The following is a 22,452-nucleotide window of genomic DNA, read 5'->3' on the forward strand; positions in this document are numbered from 1 at the left end:
GCCTGTTTCGGATTCTGTGTCTCCCTCTCTCTCTGCCCCTCCCTCATTTATGCTCTGTCTCTCTCTGTCTCAAAAATAAATAAACGTTAAAAAAAAATTAAAAGAAGCCAATCTGAAAGGGTTACTTACTGTACAGTTTCAGCCAGATGATATCCTGCAAAAGGCAAAACTATGGAGACAGTAAAAAGATCGGCGGTTGCCAGGAGTCTGGGGTGAGGGAGGGAGGAACACGTAGAACACAGGCATTTGGGGGGCAGTGGAGCTACTCTGTATGATACTACAGTGGTGGACACATGCCATTATACGTTTGTCAAAACCCATGGGGGATGTTGACAGTGGGAGAGGCTGTGCCTGTGTTGCGGTAAGAGATATGTGGGAAGTCTCTGTACTCTCTGCTTCATTTTGTGGTGGGCCTCAAACTGCTTTAGAAGAAAAAATAAAATCTATTAAACAACAGCAACCACTAGGTCCTATGGTTGTACACCCAGTTCTTTTTGCGGCCCAAACTCTTGCCGTAGACTTTAGATTGGTCTGAGCCCTACCGTCCTCTTGGTGTGGTTTCCTGCTGGCCTCAGGGCACCGTGAGTCTGCGCTGGCCACTGCGTGTGGCTGCTCAGCCCTTCTGACCCGGGCGCCACAGGGCCCTGCGGCCAGCCTTTCCCCGGCTTCCTCAGACATCGGAGAGCTGTGCTGCCAGCCTGCCCGGCTCACACTCTCCTGGCTCCCAGACGGCATCTCATCTTCTTGGCTCTGACTCCTCACCCTTAGCCTCGTGTGCTAGCCCCGTCTGAGAGTCATGATCAAGAGAGATGTTAGAACCAAGAAAAGCAGACAGACACACATTCTTTTGTAAATACACACCCGGTTGCCCACCTAAGCAACGGCTGCTTGAGGATGGAGGATAGGCTTCCTTTTTTTTTTAAACCAGGATATCATGAACGTTAAGAGCTTAAACTGGGAAAGACCTGTATTTGGATTCTACACTATAAACAAAGCTGCTATCAGCATTCTTGTATGCGTCTTTTTCATGGACGTTATGTTTCCATCTCTCTTGGAAAGGATTTCTTGAGAGGAATTTCTGGGGTATGAGTACTTGTTTAGTTTTACGGAAAACGGTCAGAATGTTTCCAAAGTTGCATCATTTTATCTTATGCCATTTGCTCTTGGAAAAGTTCACTGAGCCTCTCCGGGTGTCAGTTTTCTCTCCTGAGGATAAATGGAGATAATAATATCCACCCTCAGGATTTTGAGAGAATTTAAAAATAAGCTATAAGGATAACAGAGAGCGTGGCACAAAGTAATTTCTCAATAAAAGCAGGTATTCTTTTTTGGTTGTCATTCCTGATTTTCTGAACATTACTTTATGGAAAATTCCAAAGCTACCGAAAAGAGGACAGTGAGCACCATAAAGCAACTCCTAGAGCTTGTAAGTCACATTTTCTGACCCTACTGAAGTAATGTGTCTGGGCACATATTAAACCATTTTTGAATGCATTTCACTGTAAGTTTTAGACATTAGTACATTTCCCGCTAAACACTTCATTATATGTATCATTAATTAGAACTCATCATTTGTTTATGGCTCATTTTTTTGCCTCTGAGGTAAAATTTACATAGATATATGTATATTAAGTGTATCATTCTGTGGGTTTTGACAGATGCATAAAGTCGTGGAACTCAAGACTCACCAAGATACAGAACTTTTCCTTGACACCAGAAAGTTCTGTTACCCCTTTTCAATCTCATTCTTACCACAACAAGTCAATCATTCTTTTTCATTTTTCAACTATACGGATTAATTTTGTGTGTCCTAGACATTCACATAGTACTTACTATATTGTCTTTTGATAAGGCCCTTCTTGCTCAGCCCAATATTTTCATGTTCATCTGTGTTTATTACTTTATATAATTATGCTAGCCTTTGTTTACCTTTTCTCTTACTGATGGGCACCTGGATGGCTTCTGCATTTTGCCTCTTCTGAATAAAGCTGCTATGAACATTCTTGTATAAATCTTCTGGTGGTCATGTTTCATTTACCTTCAGGAGGAAGTCTTTAAAAGAAAAGTTTCTTTATTTAGAGAGAGATTGAGAAAGAGACAGAGAGAGCACGTGAGCAGCAGAGGAGCGGGGAGAAAGGGAGAGAGAATCCCAAGCAGGTTCCACACTGTCAGCGCAGAGCCTGACATCGGGCTCAGTCTCATGACCATGAGATCACCACCTGAGCTGGAATCAAGAGTCGTCGCTTAACCGACGGAGACACCCAGTTGCCCCTGTTTGGGTGGAATTCTTGAGTGGAGTTGCTGAACCGTAAGCATTTGTTCAGTTTTTTGTAAAACTGCCAACGGTTTTCAAAGGAGCTGTACCATTAATAGTCTCACCAACTCCTGCTACTCTTTCGACTTTTAGCCACTCCAGTGAGCGTGCGGTGGTTTCTCCTTGCGGTGTTAACGCCCGTTTCCCCCATGACTGACGATGTTGAGAACTGCTATGTGCTTCTTGGCCACATGCATGTCTTCCTTTGTGATGGGCCCGTTCAAATTCTTTTGCCCATTTTTTAACCGGGCTGTTTGTGCAGCCAGTGTCACTGCTGGCAGGACAGAGGACAGAGGCAGCCAGACATCCTGATGGAGAGACAAAAAGAATAAGGGAAGGGAGGCTAAGGCAGCAGGACGTGCATCTTCGCCCGTGAGTCCCAGAGCCACCCGGACGCCACTCCCCTCGTCCGTGAGGCTCGGCACCCATCTAGCTTGCTTTTTGTCAGGCTGCACTCAGGGCAGTTTCCTGCTGTGGAAGCCTTCACAGTCCACTCACACAAAAGCCATGGAGACTGTCTTAGTTTTGGGTTTTCCCCCACGCGAACCAGGACAAGACTTGCGTGCCCGGAGCTCATGTGGGAGGTGATCTCAGGAAGCGGCCCAGGGGGTAGGACTGTGAGCAGCCAAAGGCGGGCCAGTCGGTGGGGGGTGCTCTGGGTCGCTGCTCTTTGGCCAAGTCGGTGGGGGGGTGTTCTGGGTCGCTGCTGCAGCCAGCGAGGCTCCTTTCCAGCAGGGCTTCTGTGAACCCTGCGGCGAGCCTCTGAGCGCTGTTCACAGCAGGCCAGTCATCACCTGGCTGCTGCTGACATGAACCCTCTGCGCCTCCAGGTCCCACACTGGCTGAGTCTTGCACAGCACTGGCTGTGACCCGCGGGCCCAGGCATGTGGCCAAGCAGAAAAGGGCCAACTAGCGCACACTGCATCCTTTCTGAGGACTTCACGCTGGAGATGGAGGAGGGCGGTCTCGCTCGGCAGGGACAACTTAGCAACTCCCCTGGGCACTGACGCTCTCCTGTAAAGTCGGTCAGCTGCTGGCTTTGGCCTCCAGGGCTCCCCTTGTGCCTCCTCCCCCAGCTCTCCCTGGGGCTCCTGACTTCTGTCCACTGCCTTCTCCCCACTGTCAAAGTCCTCTTCCTCCTCCACCCAGAGCTGGCTTCCCCTTTCTCTGAAGCATGGGGTACCTGCCACTCAGGTCCTGGGGCTCAGCTTCTACCCCAAAATAGGTATATGCACACATCTCTTCAAAAAAGGCAGCAACTCAGGGCGCCTGGGTGGCTCAGTCGGTTAGGTGTCTGACTTCAGCTCAGGTCATGATCTCACGGTTCACGGGTTCGAGCCCTGTGCTGGGTTCTGTGCTGACAGCTTGGAGCCTGGAGCCTGCCTCGAGCTCTGTGTCTCCCTCTCTCTCTGCCCCTCCCCAACTCGTGTGCGTGTTCTCTCTCTCTCTCTCTCTCTCTCTCAAAAATAAATAAACATTAAAAAAAAAAAGGCAGCAACAAATGACACTGATTCTCATTTTCACACTCGATTTCCACAAGCCTGTCCTGCCCAGATCTTGGTTGGCTTCTTCGCTCACTTGGGCTGTCGTCACTCTTGCCCATCACAGCCCTGTCTGCTCTGTGCTCCACTGCACCGCCCCTGTCACCCAGTTGGGAACAAGAGCTCTTGTTTTCTTCAGAGAGACAATTAGGTCACTTGATGAGGAAGTTCCCACTAAGAGCAATGGCTTCATGACACTCAGCATCAGCCCGTCAACTCCTGTTTTCCGTGTACCTGCCCTGGGCCGGCGCCCTGACCGCTGCCCTCTGCTCTATCTTTCCTCTTACATCCACAGGAGCAACGCTGTGCCTTTTAATTTTCCCCACGTCTCTTAAGATCTACCTCGATCCCTGCTTCTGCTTTTTCTTCTCGGCCTGCAGCAAACTTCCGCTGTGATTAACTGAATATATGTATTTAATTCAATACATATTGAAGGTAGCTGAGGTGTACCAGGTTCCCACAGCAGCACTGCCACGTTATGATGAGCACGCAATTCTGGAGCCGAGCTGCCCGGTCCAAATCCTGGCCCTGCGATTTCCTTAGCTGTTTGACTCAGGGCAAGCACTTACCTTCGCTCTATGCCTCGGTTTACTCATCTTGACAGGGGATGCAATAATAGTAACTATCTCATAGGGCCGAGGGAACGATAACAGACACAGAACCCTTAGAGGGCACTGAACATTTTGTTATCATCACCATCATGTGGCTCTGTCACAGAGACACAGACACCTCCTACGGGATTTTGTGGCTCCTTGTGCCTCAGACTTTTATATCCTGGGGGCAGAGCTGCCTTGACAGGATAAGGCATTTACTCACTGCTCTAACCAGTGGGGTTTTCAGACTGCGCAGGGGAGGTAGTTTAGAACTAAATGTTAAGGACAGAGAGCAGATATGGATACGTCCCATGGAGGTGTGCTATCCTCTATTCCAACTTGGAAGACGGATGCTTTTCTTTTCTTTTTTCCTTTCCTTTTTTTTTTTTTAGTGTTTATTTATTTTTTGAGAGAGAGACAGAATGTGAGTGGGGGAGGGGCAGAGAGAGAGGGAGACACAGAATCTGAAACAGGCTCCAGGCTCTGAGCTGCCAGCACAGAGCCCGACGCGGGGCTCGAATTCACAACTGCGAGATCATGACCTGAGCCGAAGTCGGCCCCTTAACCGACTGAGCCACCCAGGCGCCCCAAGACAGACGCTTTCTTATCTCTCAGGTGGGGGGGGTAGCAGAGTGGTGCATAATAATGACTTTCCTCGAACCTTGTAATCTCTGATCCTTTGGTGCAGCAAGAATGACTATAACGTATGCTACCTGTTTTTATTTTACAGGGGATGTTTTTCTCCTCTTTTTATAAAAATGGTTACGACTTTTATACTTTGCACCTTCTGAAATCTCAAAATCGAGACAGAGCAATGTCTGCATCCTATTTTCATCCGAACTCTGCACTTTCACGGAGTTTTCATTTTAATAGTTTAATGGTAGCGGCTCGCATTTAGCAATTACATATCACATGTCAGGAACCAGGCGTCTCGCACCTATTATCTCATCCAGTCCTCCCCGCAAGCCTGTAGCGGGGCAGTCCACAAAGCAATGAACTGGGAGCTCTCTGAAGGCCACCCTAGGCCACATCACGGCTCTCCCACTTTCTCGTGACGTGATGGCAGAGGTATTAAACTTCTCTGGTTTTGTTTCCTCACCTGGCGAAAGCGCTCAACTGTCTTCCCCGCTGGGCTGTTGTAAAGAATTAAGTAAAACACTTAAAACATCATGTGGAATACAGTAGGAACAGGTCAGTAAATATAAGCTGTAATTATGCGGGTGAGACAAAGGAGAGCACAGAAAGAGAATTCAGTGGCTTCGGTCACACAGCGCATTAGCTAAGGAGCTGGGCTTAGCAGACGGGCAGTACAAATCTCATAACCTCTATGGGGTCGTATAGCATGAAAACCCAAACTGACTGTTTTTGTTCCTGTGCTAAACAATTCTGGGAGAAAGCATACTAGACAGTGTTGAGGCCAAGCAAAAATAACTTAGCCGCTTACTCCAGGAAATAATTGCTCCTGGGAGATAAGACTGAACCAACTCAAATTGCTAATTTATCGAGACTAACATATTATTCATCAATAGCTACTGTAAGACTCTCTCCTCACTATGCCAACCCATTCAAAAATGTTTTGAGAGGTGCTTGGGTGACTCACTTAGCTGAGCACCTGACTCTTGATTACTGCTCAGGTCATGATCCCAGGGTCATGGGATTGAGCCCCCCAAAACTGGCTGGCTCTGACCATGAAGCCTACTTGGGATTCTCCCTCTCTCTCTCTCTCTCTCTCTCTCTGCCTCTGCCCCTTTCCTTCTCATGCATGCTCTCTCTCTCTCTCTGTCTCTCAAATTAAAAAAATATATATATATATTAAAGGGGTGCCTGGGTGACTCAGTCGGTTAAGCATCTGACTTTGGCTCAGGTCATGATCTCATGGTTCATGATTTCGAGCCCCGTGTCAGGCTCTGTGTTGACAGCTCAGAGCCTGGACCCTGCTTCAGACTCTCTGTCTCCCTCTCTCTCTGCCCCTCTTTCGCTCTGTCTCTCTCTCTCTCAAAAACAGATAAAACATTATATATATATGGCTATATGGATAGATAGATAGATAGATAGATAGGCATTACTTCTGTCCAATGCCAACTAGTTCCTTGCTTTGCAGAAAATCACTCGGCTGAGTCCCTCAAATGCTGTCAATATCCCCTGACTTCTCCCTTCTGACTCCCTTCTAAGACTGTCAAGGTGGTTTGTGGTATCTGGGGGGGTCAATAGCCAACAGTACTGGAGAAACCCCTGGCTGTTGAGGCCCAGGGCCCTTGACTCGTGAGTGGGTGCTCCCTTGGGGACACCACAGTCTTCCACTCAGGAATCTCTTCAACTGTGAGAATTGCTGGGACCCAGGTTCTGTCTGAACTCCTGATTTCTTATCTTGCTGTTGCTGAGTTTATTTTCAAATAAGTTTGAATCCTTTCATTATCTGATTAAATATGAACATTATTATCGATGGTAAAATGCCTTGATAAACGAACACCTCCACTCCATGTATGACCTTATGCCCTCCTCACTTTCTCCTGTGAGTCTAGGGAGGAAGTCCTAAGGGAGGGATGGGCACAGGCTCCAGAAGTCCATCCTCCAGCCAACTCTAAGGATTGATGAGTTCAGTTCTCATCAGACTGACGTTCTTTGGACAAACTTTGGCTTGGGCCACCTTCTCAAAATTGTGTAAGAACTTTCCTCAGTCTTATCTTTGTATCCTTGAGAAATGTTTTCTTTAGTTTCTTCTGCCTATTTTTTGGGAATTTCCTTGGGCTTCTAATTAGTGATGACTGGTCAGTAGGCATACTCCAGAGACAACAAGTTGTAGAAGTTGTTCAAGAACCGTTCCTACTGTCTGTGCAGTTCTCATGGGATTTTCTGTGTGTTTGGCCCTCTGGGACCAACACTTGCTCCCTCAAAGCTTTAACTTCAGTGCACATCTCTCCAACTGGCATAAGTACACCATGTTTGAATGGGAGTTGCAATGGCCACTTTGAGAAACTTTTGACATAATCATGATTGTCTATTTGAGATGTACATTAGAATATAAATGGGAAGAAACCGTCAGAGGGGTCATCTGCCTTATTGATCTAAAAGAGAGACTACTTTATTTAAAACAGGAGATTCCCTTCTACTTTATTGTGTATGCGCCTAAGTGTTTTGTCTGAGTGTATGCACGTGTGTGTGAGTGACTACATGTGTATGAGTGTGTGTGTAAATGAGAGACTGGTCTTCCCTGCACACCTTTCCTCTCTGTGAAGGAAGAAGGTAATTAGCTTTTAACAGTGATGATTTCATATTTGAAGTCAGCTCTCTCTCATGTCTTCTTTTCCTTCCTCTTCCATTTTTAACTTCTCTCAAAAAACTTGGGGAATTAATGGATCACACATTTTTGAGGTTCATTTTTTAAAAAGAAGACTCTTTCATCACATAAGAGTAATTTAATCATAGCTTATAAAACCTCTACATATTTTTCTCTGAGCTTATTATCTCATAAAAATTATTAGCTTAATATTTTAGGTAAGGCAAGACTTGGGTATAATTTCTGTGATTAAAATTTGAAAAAAAATCCATATTAGCTCTATGGGCCCAATAAGTTATTACTGTAATGGCAAATGATTTAATGTTAAAAAAATATAAAATTGTGCTTGGTCCAATTAAATTTCAATTATGAAAATCCTTTAATCCGGTGAACCTCATGAAATTGTTAAGGGCTTAATATGTTGGTGAATTTTGTAATTTCTAGACCTGTAGTTAACTTTAAGACCTTAAACTAATATTAAATTAAGCTCGTTAGTGAATAACGTATGTTTACCTTGACCATTTCTAAGTAAGAATAAAAAGGGCAATTATTGTTCAAGAAACATGCTCTTTCTACAGTGTTCTTCTGACTTTGGAGGGAAGAAATATTTACTTATATGATTGGAACAATGAAACTGAGTCTTAGTAAAAATGTAATAATTCTTTTAGAGGAAAAAGGGTTTAAAAATCAGGCTAATTGTACTGACTGTGATTAAGGCATTTGGCAACTAATTAGATTTCTTAGAGAACTGGAAATGTCAGTAGTAATCAGCTAGTATCTATATTATATACATTGAAGTTTATTAACACTCTACCTTCATGTCTTCAACTTTTATAAACCCAACTCAATAAACAATGGTGGTGACTGCTTATTAAATTTTAGCTGGCTCTTTTTTTTTCACCCCATTTTAAATTCTGAAAGCAAATATCATTGGACAATTCCATTACTACTCGGTTTTACCATCAACATGGAGAATTCAACCAAATTGTGTAAATGTCTTCCTTTTTGAGCACATCACATTGGTTTATTTTTAAGATGGCCATAAAAAATGTATACCTTTTAGCAATTTGTGATGCTTTTGTAAATATCTCATTTTGTAATGCTGTAAAATAATACGTTTACCACACAGTAGCTCTAAAGGCATGTTAATGATTTCCTGTACTAAATCCCCCACTTTATTGATGAGGGAACCAGATCAGAGACACTCTGGGACTCACCTACAGTTATCAGTGAATAAATGGTAGAGCTGGGCTTATATCTAGGCTTTACCTCAAATCTGGCCTTTTGTGCACGGCCTCAGGAGCTATGAGCTGAATCAATTCAAAAACCCCATTTAACTCCATATGACATTACATGCCATCTCTTTTTAAATGGGTTGTAGTTCGACAAAAATGCTTATCCTTGATGAAAAATCAGCTGTTCCAGAAGAGGCGGTTTCTCTCAATATAGTACCAAGCAGTCTCTGGTGGCGTTTTCACATCTCTAGAGACATAAGATAGAGTCCACTGGCTAAAGAAGATAGAGGATCCTGAAACTCACTGTCTGTGGATACACAAGACACAAAACTTCTCCATCACCTAAGAGTCGATCAACCACTCATACGTACTTGACTAAGCTATGCGGTGTGTGATGGTTGGTCCAGCCGGACCACCCCATGCATCCTCTGCATTACAGCCTGATGAATCACCCTCCACCTGTGGTTTGATCATTCCAGCCACCCCACCTCCCAGGCTCCAGCTCAGAAACGTTCAATGCCATGTTACTGAATTTTCAACTTTTTGATTTGACATTCAGACTTTCCAGGATATGGCCTCGGCTATCATTTTTTCCTTTTCCTTCCTTTCTCCCTCCTTCCTTCCCCTTCACAAATGATGATTACAGATTGTAAAAGCCTCTATACAAGTGCTGGGGATTTGCTGATGAGCAAGACCAACTCCACCCCTACCGTTCTAGAGTGTGCAGATAAAAGAGACAGACAGATGAGAAACTTCTTCCAAGTGTGGTAAGTGCTTTGATAGAAACATATGGGAGTGAGGAGAGCATGTACAGGGAACCCCAACCAACTGAGCAGTGTGATTTCCCTGAAGAAACAACACCTGAGTTTAAATGCGCAACTATTAATCAGCAGAAGAAAGGGCTTGACCTAATTTGCATTTTACTGTCTCACATATACTTTATACAATTAAGTATAATTTTCCTGAAGGCTATACATTCCATGCTTTTATCTCTCTGTTTCTTTGCTTATTGTGGTTCCTCTGTCTAGAATTTCTTTCTCTAGTTCCTACTTATCTCTGCATGTCAAAGTCCTATTTCTCAGGATCCAAATCAAATGCCACTTCCTCTGTGAAGCCTTCTCGATTGCTCTCTGGACAGTGATCTCTCTCTTCTCAGCTCCTACCACCCTTCATTAATAATCTCATTTTTAAACATTTATTTATTTTGAGAGAGAGAGAGCATGTGCACGCATGCATGAGCAGGGGAAAGACAGAGGGAGAGAGAGAATCCCAAGCGGGCTCCACACTGTCATTGCAGAGCCCAATGTGGGACTGCATCTCAAAAACCATGAGATCATGACCTGAGCCGAAACCAGCAGTCAGATGCTCAACTGACTGAGCCACTCAGGCGCCCCTATGATCCCATTTTAGAACAAACCATTTTCAATCTTGTGTTTAATTTCTTCTCTATATACCCACTGGTGATGATGGGTCCTTTCATGTTTTAGAATTCTCATTTATACTCTAAGCCATTTCTTAAAGTGAATTCTGAACTTAGTTTTAAATGCTGTAGGTAGCTGCTGCTTTTACTTTTCACATCCATTTGGATTTGGAGTTGAGGGTACTCTTATGATTTCCTTGTGTTTAATAAATCACACTTGTACCCATAAAGACATGGGTTTATTTCCTAGCTGTTTATTAACTCAGTAGTAATTCATTATATCAACAAATTCTCTTGTGTTATTTTCTTCTCCTTGGGGAAAATGATTTAGCTATAAATGAGAAGACTAGAAATCAATATTGGTTTCGAGTCCTAAAAGTAAATGCACATTCTTTTAATTGAGTGAGAATATTTCTCTTTCTCTCTCTCTCTACACACACACACACACACACACACACACACACACACACACACAGCATTCTCAGTAATTCTCAACACTCAGTTCGGTAGCATTTCAACAAGTTCTACACATGGAATATGCTCTTGTTAAAGAAGCTTGTTCCTAGCATCCCGGCCTTATTTCTACCAACGAATATGCTCCAGAATGTTTTTATTATTATTATTATTACAAAACAAGCTGGAATAAATCCAGAGCCTTTACCAAGAAATACTCCTTGATCATCTTTTTCCCTGAGGAGGGTATAAGTGGATTAGAGCACTAAAAACAGAAAATACTTTGGAAATTGCTGAAAATCAGTGTGGGAAAATAATAACATGAAATATTATTCTCTTAAACTTTTTTTCCTGAAGATCACGCTTCAGGGAAGGAACTAATAAACATATTTTTCATCTTGAATTGCATCATTATATTATTCCTTCGAAATGATAAACTTACTCTAATAAATGAGAACGCTTCCTTGTGGCAAAAAGAAAGATTAGGTATAAAACAAGACAGTTTATGGTTAAAGAAAGTTTTTTTCCTAATTACACCTGTGCCACATTAGGTATTCAAAATATAGGGAAGCCTGATATTACTACCATACACACCCTTTCGTATCTGGAGAGTTGTACCTTTAGATGACTGGGCATGAAGTATTTTACTTGTTCCCTGTGCAATTTTCCAAACAACTGCTCTCCTGCCCAGATGCACCAGCAAACAAGTTTCTTTCTGCCAAAGTTAGGTTTTGCATGTTAATTTTTTTTTTTTTTTTTGCATAACAAGGCCTTACAAAGTTTGAGAAAAGCCAGGGCCAATTTCTTGGGGAATCATCATAAAGACTGTTTACCCGATTTCCAACATTTGTCTACTGTCTTCATGAGTTCAGACAGACCCACCTAGCAGCTCTGGGGCTCACCTGAGGTCCATGCCCTACATGTCAGGTGGGTAACAAAAATGCTTACTACTTCTGCCTTCTTGTTGGCAATAATACTGTGAAATTGTGGGTCTGATGCTAGATGTATATTAAAGTGCATGGGATGTTCGTACATCCATGACAATGAAAAAGACATCCCCGTTCTGTAGTAGCTAACCCCACTCCCGTGCTTACAGTGTTCTGCTTACTACATCTGGGGAAACACTGATCATGGCGACAGATGGCGTAGTGTGGCCCCGTTCTTCCTACCCTCCCATCCTGAGTAGGGCTGTGCTGAGTTCCTTCTTCTTCTTAACCAGGGCAGCCTCAGTCTAGATGCTGCTTCCTTCTTGGTCAGCTCCTTCCCCCTGCTGGTCTTCCCTCTTGATCATCCCTGATGTGGCTGCAAAGCTAGCTACCCATGTACAGCTTTACTTTTTACTTTTTAACAATGTTTCTTAAATCCTCCCCATCCTTCCCCTTCCATAGTGGGGTCTCTGTGACTCTCATTCTTTATGCATTTCCCCAGGGGGCTTCATGTTGTCTCTCTTTTGCCTAGGACATTTGGAACATTTGGAACAAACTTGGTGCCTCCTTTATCCTGTTCTTAACTTCGAGGGGTTTATTTGCTGATGCCTTTCCTCTTTCACTTACGAAACTATTTTGCACACATTATTCTAACAGTTTGAGGAACTCTGTGGCCTTTATGGTATCTCAGGTGGGTCAGAAGAGAAGACTCCGTGGATTCTCTTGCTTCATCCCATATGGACAAAATGATTTCCCCACAGACTCCTTAGCACAGGCTTTGATTTGCAAAAACACATTCACCATTGTTATATACAAAATATTAAGTACTTTGCACCGTGGTGATGTGCTATGTTCTGTTGCATTGTCTAGTAATAACATGTCCCAAATAGTTATGGAGGACGTGCTGTATGCGAGGCATTGTATTCCTACTGGACGTCGTGCAAAGGTGAATAAGAAATGATTCCTGTTCTCAACCTTGGCTGGAGGAGCTAGAAGGATCTGCAACTAGCTGGGAATCAGACTAGACACCTCCACCTTCATTTTCTGTTCCACGCTGCTTGTTGTTGAGACACTTGGTTTTTGTCACAGTAACCGCCAGCCACATGGCTTTGCAAAGATATGACAGTGTCTAAAGAAATGTAACGCAGTCTGATGTTGAAAATGTGAATGGACTGGAGCTAGTAGTTTGCAGGGTGACTGGCAGATGTCCAGCAGCACTGTGTTTCCTCTGAACACTTAAAATGTCCTGCAACATCCCCATGAGTACACTGTGGTAGCTGGGAATGTCTTCAAGCGCATTTTGGGAGCTGTGGGTATTTTAAGTAAAATCAAATTATCTTCATTCTATGATCTCACAAGTCTTAAAAAATGCTTTATTTTTGTTGGTCTTGCCATTTAGTAGCCCATACCAATTTGTCACGCAGCTTAAGTGTATGATTTTAACCTTGTTTACTCTAAATGCTTATATTTACTTACAATTATCTCTACATGCATGATCCTTGGAGAAAACCAACTGCTACTGTTGAGTGTTGGGTTAGAAAGCTGCACACTGAATTTTATGCACACAACTGTGAAACAAGAAGGGTTTTTTGTTGTTGTTGTTGGAGATACCTAGTTGAAGACAGTCTAACAAGTTATTTGTTTTACAGTGACCACCTATTTTTAGATTTCAATTAGGCAAATGACCAGGAGTAGGAGTGAACATCTAGTAGTGCTTCAGTGTGCGTGGTGTCACACACTCTCACACACACACACACACACACACACACACACACACACACACACATAGCCCTCCAATCCTCTCCCTTTGCTGTCAGCCTCTGCACCATGATGGAAACACTACTCTATCCAGGGTAGGGTCTTGACCTCACAGAGATGGGAAAATTTGAACCACTGCTGCAGGAGAGGGTCAAGGGGACACCTTTTCTTCCGTAATACTCTCAGCCATCCACTTCCCATGAGTCCCTGCATGTCAGTCTTGGAGTAGGAGTCCCCCTTGGCCACCTGCCCCAAACGGTTTTGCACAGAAGTCCTGGTCTATGGACATGACTCCTAGCACATGCTTTCTGGCAGTAGCTCATAGCTCACGAGAGTCCTGTGAAGAATGGGTATTTGTTCATTTTCTTGCTTTTATGGACACCTGCTCTCTCCATTAAATGTATAATTAGTGGTAGAATTTAATGATGGTAATATAATTCTTATACTCAATATTAATGTGATTCACCTTCTTGCAGTCATAATTGGCAGACGATAACACACTATTTGGGGCGAGTGAAAATGAGTTCCCAGGTTCCCCACTGCATTAGATCGTGTTACTTCCTATGGGCTAATCATTGAGGGCAAGACAAAAATAAATACCAATGGTGTACAAGAAATTCTAATGAGTCCTTTGGAATAAAATTTCCTATAGGTTGCAAACAGTGTTACTTGTCATAATAAATTCTAGAATCAAGCATATGCTAGGCTAAACAAAATCTAGCAAGTTTCTCTACTATAGGAATACTCAGAACCTTTAATAGATTCATATAAATGGTCAACCTTCAAAAGAAGGTCATTGAAATACTGTTCAATATTTTCTAACTTATTCTAGAAACTCTTACTTACAAAAAAGCAAACCTGGCTGATGTTCACAGAATATATGTTGGAAGCGATGTTCTCTCGAAGTCGGGCCCTGCTGTTAGAAGCCAGATATTTGGACCTTTCGTTGCTTCCCCCGGGGTAACTTCTTCCTTAGTGAAATGGAGATAATCACACTATTAGTTAAATGCTCAGGAGGCCCATTGTGCCAGCTGGATTTACACAAGCACAAAAAGGCAAATTAATACAAAATATAACATTATTTTCAGCTGCACATCTTCCACAGAGCCCAATTTTATCCACTCCTTATTAAAGTGCAATTGTAGTTTTATAATCTATGAACTTTGCTTATAGATAAAAGGCTAGGTTTTCAAGGAGCAACTTTTCTCTGCATCCCGAAGGAAGCACCGTGTAAACATTTTGCGTGCAACTCGCCGGACTGGTAATTCCCCTCAAGGTCAGCTCAGAATGGTGGCTTGTGTCTGAGAAAGAAAGACTCTTTAAAAATGATCTTGGTCTTTCTCAATCCTTAAAAAAATCACTGATTCACCCAATAGCGACATTGCTGATGATTTGGGAGGTTGCATTAGAATGTCACTTAAACATGCAATGACTCACTATGGAAAATAACCTTGGTGTCACTACAGGAGTCAGACTTGAAACCCTTCTCGTGTGAAAATCTGGAAGCTGCAAACAGCCCATTTTACACCTGAGTACCCCACCCATAGGTTGCTGAGGCAACTCTGCTGCTTACATGTGGAGAAAAAACTGACTCAGAGCTTGAATGGTTTGAAGTGTGCGAGAACCATGAGATACAGGTATGAAAGTGCTTAGGAAAAGAAATTTTGAAAGACACGAATTAAGAAACAATTCTACATAGTTTTTAGAAACTGTAGTAAAATACACAAAATGTACAATTTACCATTTTAATGAGTTTTAAATGTATACTTCAGTGGCATAAAACTCATTCATAACGTCGTGCAACCATTGCTACTCTCGAGTTCCAGAATTTTTACCACCCCAATTGGAAATCCCTCCCCCTCCCTTGGCAAACTGCTAAGCTTCTTTCTGTCTCCGTGGATTTGCTTATTCTGGATATTTCAAATACACGGAATCATATGCACTACGTGGCCTTTAGGGAGTGGCTTCTTTCACTTAGCGTAATGTTTTCAAGGTTCGTCCATATTGCAGCATTTATCAGTACTCCACTCCTTTTTATGACTGAATAACTGAATAATATCCTATTGTGTGCATGTACAACATTTGATTATCCATTCATGCACTGATGGATGTTTGCATTGCTTCCCTCTTTTGGCTGTTGTGAGTCGTGCTGTTATGAACATCATACAGGTTTTTGTTTGAACACCTGTTTTCAATTCTCTGAGGCATATGTCCAGGAGTATAATTGCTGGGTCATAGGGTAATTTTGTATTTAACTTGTTGAGAAATCATCAAACTGTTTTGCACAGAGGCTGCACGCACCCCATATCTTCCCACCAGCAAAATAAGAGGGTTCCAATTTCACCACATCTTTGTCCACATTTATTATTTTCCATTTTTTAAAAAAATAGTCACCCTGGTGGGTATGAAACGATGTCTCATTGTGGCTTTGATTTGCATTTCACTAATGATTACTGACTCTGAGCATCTTTTCATGTGCTTGTTTGGTCCTCTGCATATCTTCTTTGGAGAAATGTCTATTTGAATACTTTACTCATTTTTAAATTGGGTTGTTTGCTTTTTGTTGTAAGTCCATTTTGTTTTTAAAAAGGAGAGATCTCATGCAGCAGATTTTGGATACTGTGCTAGGTGGAATGATCTCCCAAAGATGTTTATTTCCCAATCCCCCAAACCTGTGAGTGTGTTACCTTCCACAGAGAAAGGGACTTTGCAGATGTGATTAAGTTAAGGATCTTGAGATAGGGTGATCATTCTGGATTATCTAGATGGGCCCAGTGCAATCACATGGGTCCTTATAAGAGCCAGGTGGGAATGTCAGAGTGGGGGGGGGGGGAGGTGCGGTCGTGGAAGCAGAGGTTGAAGTGGGGCACTTTGAACAGGGGCCATAAGCCAGGTGGCCTCTAGAAGTTGGAGAAGGCAAAGACAGATTCTCCCCTAGAGCTTCCACAAAGGAAGATGGCCCTGCCAACGTGTGGATTTTAGCCCTGTGAAATCATTTCTGACCTCTGACCTCCAGAACTATAAATGTTTTGAGCCATCAACGTTGTGGTAATTTGTTACAATAGCAATAGGAAACTAATACAGATCCGGTATTTTTGAAGACAGGAGATATATTTTAAAAGTATAATAAAACAATTTAAAGCTCATTGGAAAAAGATGAGAGAATGATTTCAGTAGACCGCAGCCCATGGCAAGTAAGTTTTAAGTCCACTGAGCCCCTCCAGTGAGCATATGGTGATTCTGATCCTGCAGATAGCTCCACCAGCCATTCTCATGGAAATATATCATTTAGATGCAATAGTTTTGTTAAATATAAGTATTGCTGAGAAACAGTAACCAGTATAACTGGTAGAAAGGATACCTATTAAGGATTTATAATAAATTTTCTTGTAAAATCCACTTAATGCTCAGTAGAGGTCAGTAATGGAGCATGGCAGAAAAAGATAAAGACATGAAAACAATAAATATGAAGAATTTGGGGACATAGGAAGATTTTTATATATGCTTTTCAAAATTAAGTTAGAGATATCCTTGGTTTAAATATATATATATATGTTTTTAAAGAAATATATAATAAATACAAGATAAAACTGTACATTGAATATATATAATATATATTTTGTTGTATTTATTATATATTAAGTGTATATGTTTGAAATGTGCATACCTTTGGGGTTTTTTTTTCATGTTTACGGAAGGTAATGTATATTCAATAAAAAAAAAATTACCTTTTAAGTGAATGATTCAGTGGGTTTTGACCAACGTATGTACCCATGAAACTACTCCCCTGCAGTCAAGACATAGAACATTTATCACCCTCCAAATGCACTTGGGCTCCTCCTCAACTATTCCCTACCCCCATTCCCCTACCCAGGCAATCACTGACCTGCTTGCCAGCACTGTGGATTAGATTTGTTCTTTCTAGAATTCATGTAGATGCAAATGTCTTTTATCTTCAATTTTATGTCTCAAATAATTTTTTAAATGTGGTAGGAGACCCATACGTTAAAGTATGGCAAAGATCCTAAGTGAAATGTATAGTAAATTCTCAATAGGAATACTTGTCTCTGGATTCTTATTTTAGGGTTCTACTCAATTCTTTACAAATATATACATATATTCATCTTGCTAAAATAGTTCTCTTACTCCAACGCAGAATTTTTCCTTTCTATAAGTAAAATAATATTTTTAAAGTTCTGTTCAATTTTAATGGGTTTGATATTTCCCTTTTCAGTTTATGTTTCTTGATGAAGAAATCACTTGGCTACTTTAGAATCCAAGTTGGTGCTTATTTTTCAAGCCAGCAGTCACAGTTGTTTGCAGAGCAGATGTGGATTACAGGTAGGCAGAGCAGAACGTCTTGGAAGGATTCTCAGCTAGGGTACATGAAAAAGATTATTAAATGAGTCCTGATATTTCCCAGGAGATAATTGCTTAAAAGTTATGAAAAAGACCCTAGTAATGAGCCAGATAGATAGTCTATCTTAAAGCGTATGACACTGATAAAGAGTAGAATTTAAAAATTTGTGTACCTTGTGTTTGCACATATTTCCTCTCTACATCTTCCAGTTTGAGTAAATCTGAAACATTGGCACTTGCTGGCTTTAGCGGGGGGAATACTAGAGAAGGAGATTATAATGTATGTATCGCATGAGGCATGACTGTGAACTCATTTTAGATTCCTTTCTCTGCAGAGCTGTACCTCTCTTACCTGTAATTTGTTTAGATTACCTTAAGAAAGCAATTATAAAAAAATTACAAGTGTGCACATGAACTATTAGAGCTTGCACCATTTAATCACTGTTTTCCAAAGACTGTCACTCACAGGAAGAAGGGGCAGCAGCTTCCCTAGACTGAGAACGGTGAGTGCCAACCCAGTTCGATAAAGTAACCACCAAAACATATCTAATTAACAGACCATGGAGAAGGGCCTTTTTATGCGTTCATCAAATAAACAGAGCGAACTCCTCTGGGCCAGCGCTGAGAATCAAAGCCTCTTTCAGTAACCGACAGTTCTGAAAGGTAATCTGAAAATTCCAGCTTTTGAGAAAATGACCATTTCCCACATTAAAGTCCATGAGGCTGACGTTGAGAAAAGCAACGGAAGTGGGAGCAGAAGTTGAAACAGACTCTGCCCAGACACATGGGTGACAGGTGTCAAGTAAAAGATTAGCAGTGTCCATGCAGGTTGGCGCGAACAGAGTCGGTATGAGGTTGGTGCTGCACCTGCAAAGTTGAAAAAACGCAGGTGAGGGGCGGGACGCGCCGGCCCATTCCTGAGCGGTGATTCTGCTGGGACGGACCGTCACAGGGACCCTGGGGGAGGGGCATGTGTAGGTACCCAGCCAAGGCCAAAACGACTCTTTGGGAGAATTTCTTATTCCTGATCCTCTCTCTGACAGTCTCTTCTCCGGTAGCCAAACTAGGGGAAGGTGGATGACCCACACTTTTTTTTTTCTCTTTGGAAGCTAGGTGAAGGGGTCTTCTGCTATCAATAGAAATGGCCCAATGGAAGGGGAGGGGAGCAGGCGAACAGCAGGGAGACCATCCAGGCTACCCGGCTTCCCAACATGGCAGCACTTCCGTTTCCGTTCCTTCAGATTTGTCCTGACGAACTTTGTGGTACTCGATTCTCCTCAAAGTACTTTCCTGCACACCATTTGCAGGCAGGTTAGTGCGTGAATGATTTTCACTTTGTTCCACAGACCTCAGGGCTCTGTGGGGATCTCTTAGCATCCATGCACTAGTTAAAACACACCAACTGGGTCTGCAAGGTTTATTTATTAGAGATCTGAATAATACTCAGATAAAAAGCATTTGCTGCTGAGGAAAAAGTTTGAAACACACATATGATGTGCATGAAAGGCCTGGATTTGAATCCTGGCTCTAACGCTATCCAGTCGTGTGATCTTGGGTGGTTTAACCCGTCTAAGCCTTAAATGATCTGTCTGTAAAATGAGGGTAATAATACTTCATAAGTTATTATGAGGATAAGAGTTGATGGTGAACATAGAACGTTTACTACAATGCCTGACACATAGCACTCAGTATGCCGTGGTGGTTGTTAATGCCATTGTTACGATTTCAGCTGCAGACATTCGGGAAGGCTCTGGAATAGTCTTCAGAATCTGGGGTCATAGTGATCCCTGGGTGTAGTTTTAGCACAGAATAGTCTGGTCCTTAATGCATCTTTAGGACCAGTTGTGGACCCTGGGTATGGAGGCTTGGGGTCCTTGGGGCACTATTGTGAACAAAGTGGAATCTTGGAGAACAAGGAATTCAGGTGCTTTTTCATGGAAGTGGGCTTTGGAGTGACATAATGGTGTAGTTTGTTTGGGCTACTTCTTTTTTGACAAACTAAGCTGGGTAAGCAGGTATGATAGAAAAATATCCCAGCAGCCTGAAAGAACTAAAAGAAAAAAGCTATAGAGAAATCATTAAAGGATGTATCTTAGTTTTGTGAATTACATTCACTACAACCTGATTAGTTCATAGTATTATTTATAGATGCAATAACATCTCCCGTATGTCATACTTTACTTACATTTTTATCCTCATTCTCACAACACACTGCAAGGCAACATTGTAAATATGAGGACACGGCCCCGAATCGGAAGTGAGATAGCAGCAAAGTCTGGATTAGGCCTCCAAATCTGTCAGATCTAAAATGCATGCAGTTTTCACTCTACCACACCCTTGGTTCCCCAGCAAATGTCAAAATCCCTGAGGATGGGAGCCCTTGCTCTGGGGACAGACGCTCCGTGTCTGTCTGTTTAGGTGGGACTTTTTGCTGCACTTTCTCTGGTACATTTTCTCAGTGTCCCCTCCTTATAGGAGGTCTGATCAAATGTGGGCATCAGACAGGCTACAGATCATGGCATCTTCCTCTGGTTTGGTCTTGGGATGGTGAGAAGGGCAGAAACTGCTCTTTTCATTTTCTCCCACCTATTCCTCTTCTATGTGGCTCTCATTTTATTTATTTATGAAACAAATATTTTTGGGTAGTATTTATTTATTTTTGGTAGAGCGTGCAGGGGGAAGGGGAAGGGAGGTGGCGGGGGGTAGAGGAGGAGAGGGAGAAGGGAAGGGGCAGAGAGAGAGGGAGACAGAGGACCCGAAGCGGGCTCGGCTCTGCACTGAGAGCAGAGAGCCCAATGTAGGGCTCGAACTCATGAGCTGCGATGCGAGATCAGACCTGAGCTGAAGTCGGACACTCAACCGGCCGAGCCACCCAGGTGCCCCTATGTGGCCCTCATTTTAAAATGATCAGAAATACTCTTTTCACAGAACATCAAAATTCTAGAGCCAAGTAAATATAAGGTTATACTTGAACCATCCCTGTGGCATATCCCTGCTAGTGCCTTCCTAAGAATTATTTTATATTAACGTTATGATATAAAATGTTAAAATTTAAATTAAAAAGCAATATGCACTCTACCAGATGCACTTAAATTTGGTGGACATTGAGCCATGCCCTGTCCTTTGTTGTTGACACAGAGGTATGATGTCTCTAAAGGAAGATCATTGCTGCTGAGTGACTCACTTTTTTTTTTCTAAGAAAGCTTTCAGCCTCTGTCACTTCTGGAGAGTGGCAGTCAATAGGTAAGACTAAATGGAAAGGCTAATGTTCAGTTCAGAGCCCAAATCTTGATCTTGTTTGCAGGTGAATATTCAGGAGGGAGCCCATGGCCTGGAGAGGAAGCTGGTGACCAGGGAAGAGCAGAAGAGTGAAATCTGCTGCCATTTACCATGGCAGACTGCCATGGGCACAATGGCTAACTCTGCAGGTGCAGTGATCATGACTGAGAAACAGAAACCCACGTGACAGCAGCCCCCTGGGGCAGCTTAGTGGTCACACTAACTCTGGAACTTTGGAATTCTGGAAGGGTTTCATTGTCATTTTTATCTGGGACCCCAACCAGATAATGAAAGTTCCCACTAAAAAAGAACTTGAAATGACTAATATTTCCAAAGTATATAGAAAATTAATGAGAAAAGATTGTGCCCACAGAAGAAGACTCTAGACCCAGGTGAAAGGACATTCACCTTGCAAAGAGCACACAGAACCAAGTAAACAGACACGGATACTCCTGGGATAATAAATAACAATGAAATGAATTGGTTAAGAGCTTCCTGGAAGTCACTGTAGAGACTTTGCGGATATTAAGTCTAAGAACTTACTACAAATAGTAAAAGCCCTAATAGAATACAGAGAGAGGGAATAGCTTTGTGTTCAAGATAATGTTCCATAATATTTTTCCATTATGTGAATTATCATTTTCCACATTTGTTTTTTCTTTAAAATATCCCAAGTTGAACTACTGGTCCAAAGAAGCAGTAGTCCTGGGCATTGTGTGTCCCAGGAATCTGGTCAGATTCAATGAGAAATGGGTGGATGTGAAGAAGGTTGGTCCTCTGTGGGCTGTACTGCATCAACCCAGGGTGGGTGAACAAACTAGTAGGTTCATGAGGAAGAATTTCAAATGAAAATCAAATAGACCACCCAACCAACGTATTTGTCAGAGGGAGCTAGAAAAAAGGGAAGATCCAGGTATGAGGCAAAGATATAGACGCTTAGGAAAATGGATTAAAGCAAGTGGCTTCTGAGCAGTGGCTGGCTGGGGAAGCCTGAGAAATACCCTGAGCCTGAGAGAGTAGCTGTAGTTTTTAATCTTTATTTATTTTTGAGACAGAGAGAGAGAGAGAGAGAGAGAGAGAGAGAGAGAGAGCAAGCGGGGGAGGAACAGAGACAGAGGGAGACACAGCCTGAAGCAGGCTCCAGGCTCCAAGCCGTCCGCACAGAGTAAAATGCAGGGCTCCAACTCACGAACCGTGAGATTATGACCTGAGCCGAGGTCGGATGCTTAACCGACTGAGCCACCCAGGCGCCCCTAGAGAGTAGCTGTAGTCTTGTGAGAGAGCAGCACAGGTTTCA

General features: G+C 42.6%; 2 long non-coding RNA genes across 16 annotated transcripts in view; one reads left to right on the forward strand and one right to left on the reverse strand.

The window, feature by feature from the left end:
• The window catches only part of LOC109496003, a 58,762-nt gene that overhangs the window by 32,296 nt on the left and 4,014 nt on the right, over positions 1-22,452 (forward strand). For 4 of the 7 annotated variants that reach the window (XR_006592359.1, XR_006592362.1, XR_006592358.1 and 1 more), the window contains 2 exons: positions 14,984-15,154; positions 21,181-21,304. This is a non-coding gene — a long non-coding RNA (uncharacterized LOC109496003). Of the gene's footprint in view, positions 1-14,983; positions 15,155-17,751; positions 17,859-21,180; positions 21,305-22,452 lie in introns of all 7 variants that reach the window. The other 3 variants (XR_006592363.1, XR_002151749.3, XR_006592360.1) reach the window with 2 other exon arrangements.
• The window catches only part of LOC123383070, a 279,873-nt gene continuing 257,433 nt past the window's right edge, over positions 13-22,452 (reverse strand). For 2 of the 9 annotated variants that reach the window (XR_006592364.1, XR_006592365.1), the window contains 2 exons: positions 14,364-14,488; positions 5,035-5,581 (listed from right to left, as the gene is read on the reverse strand). This is a non-coding gene — a long non-coding RNA (uncharacterized LOC123383070). Of the gene's footprint in view, positions 2,623-5,028; positions 5,582-13,235; positions 13,328-14,363; positions 14,489-22,452 lie in introns of those variants that run through there. The other 7 variants (XR_006592370.1, XR_006592367.1, XR_006592366.1 and 4 more) reach the window with 7 other exon arrangements.

This window comes from Felis catus, chromosome F2, assembly GCF_018350175.1.
Source record: "Felis catus isolate Fca126 chromosome F2, F.catus_Fca126_mat1.0, whole genome shotgun sequence".
Classification (NCBI taxonomy): domain Eukaryota; kingdom Metazoa; phylum Chordata; class Mammalia; order Carnivora; family Felidae; genus Felis; species Felis catus.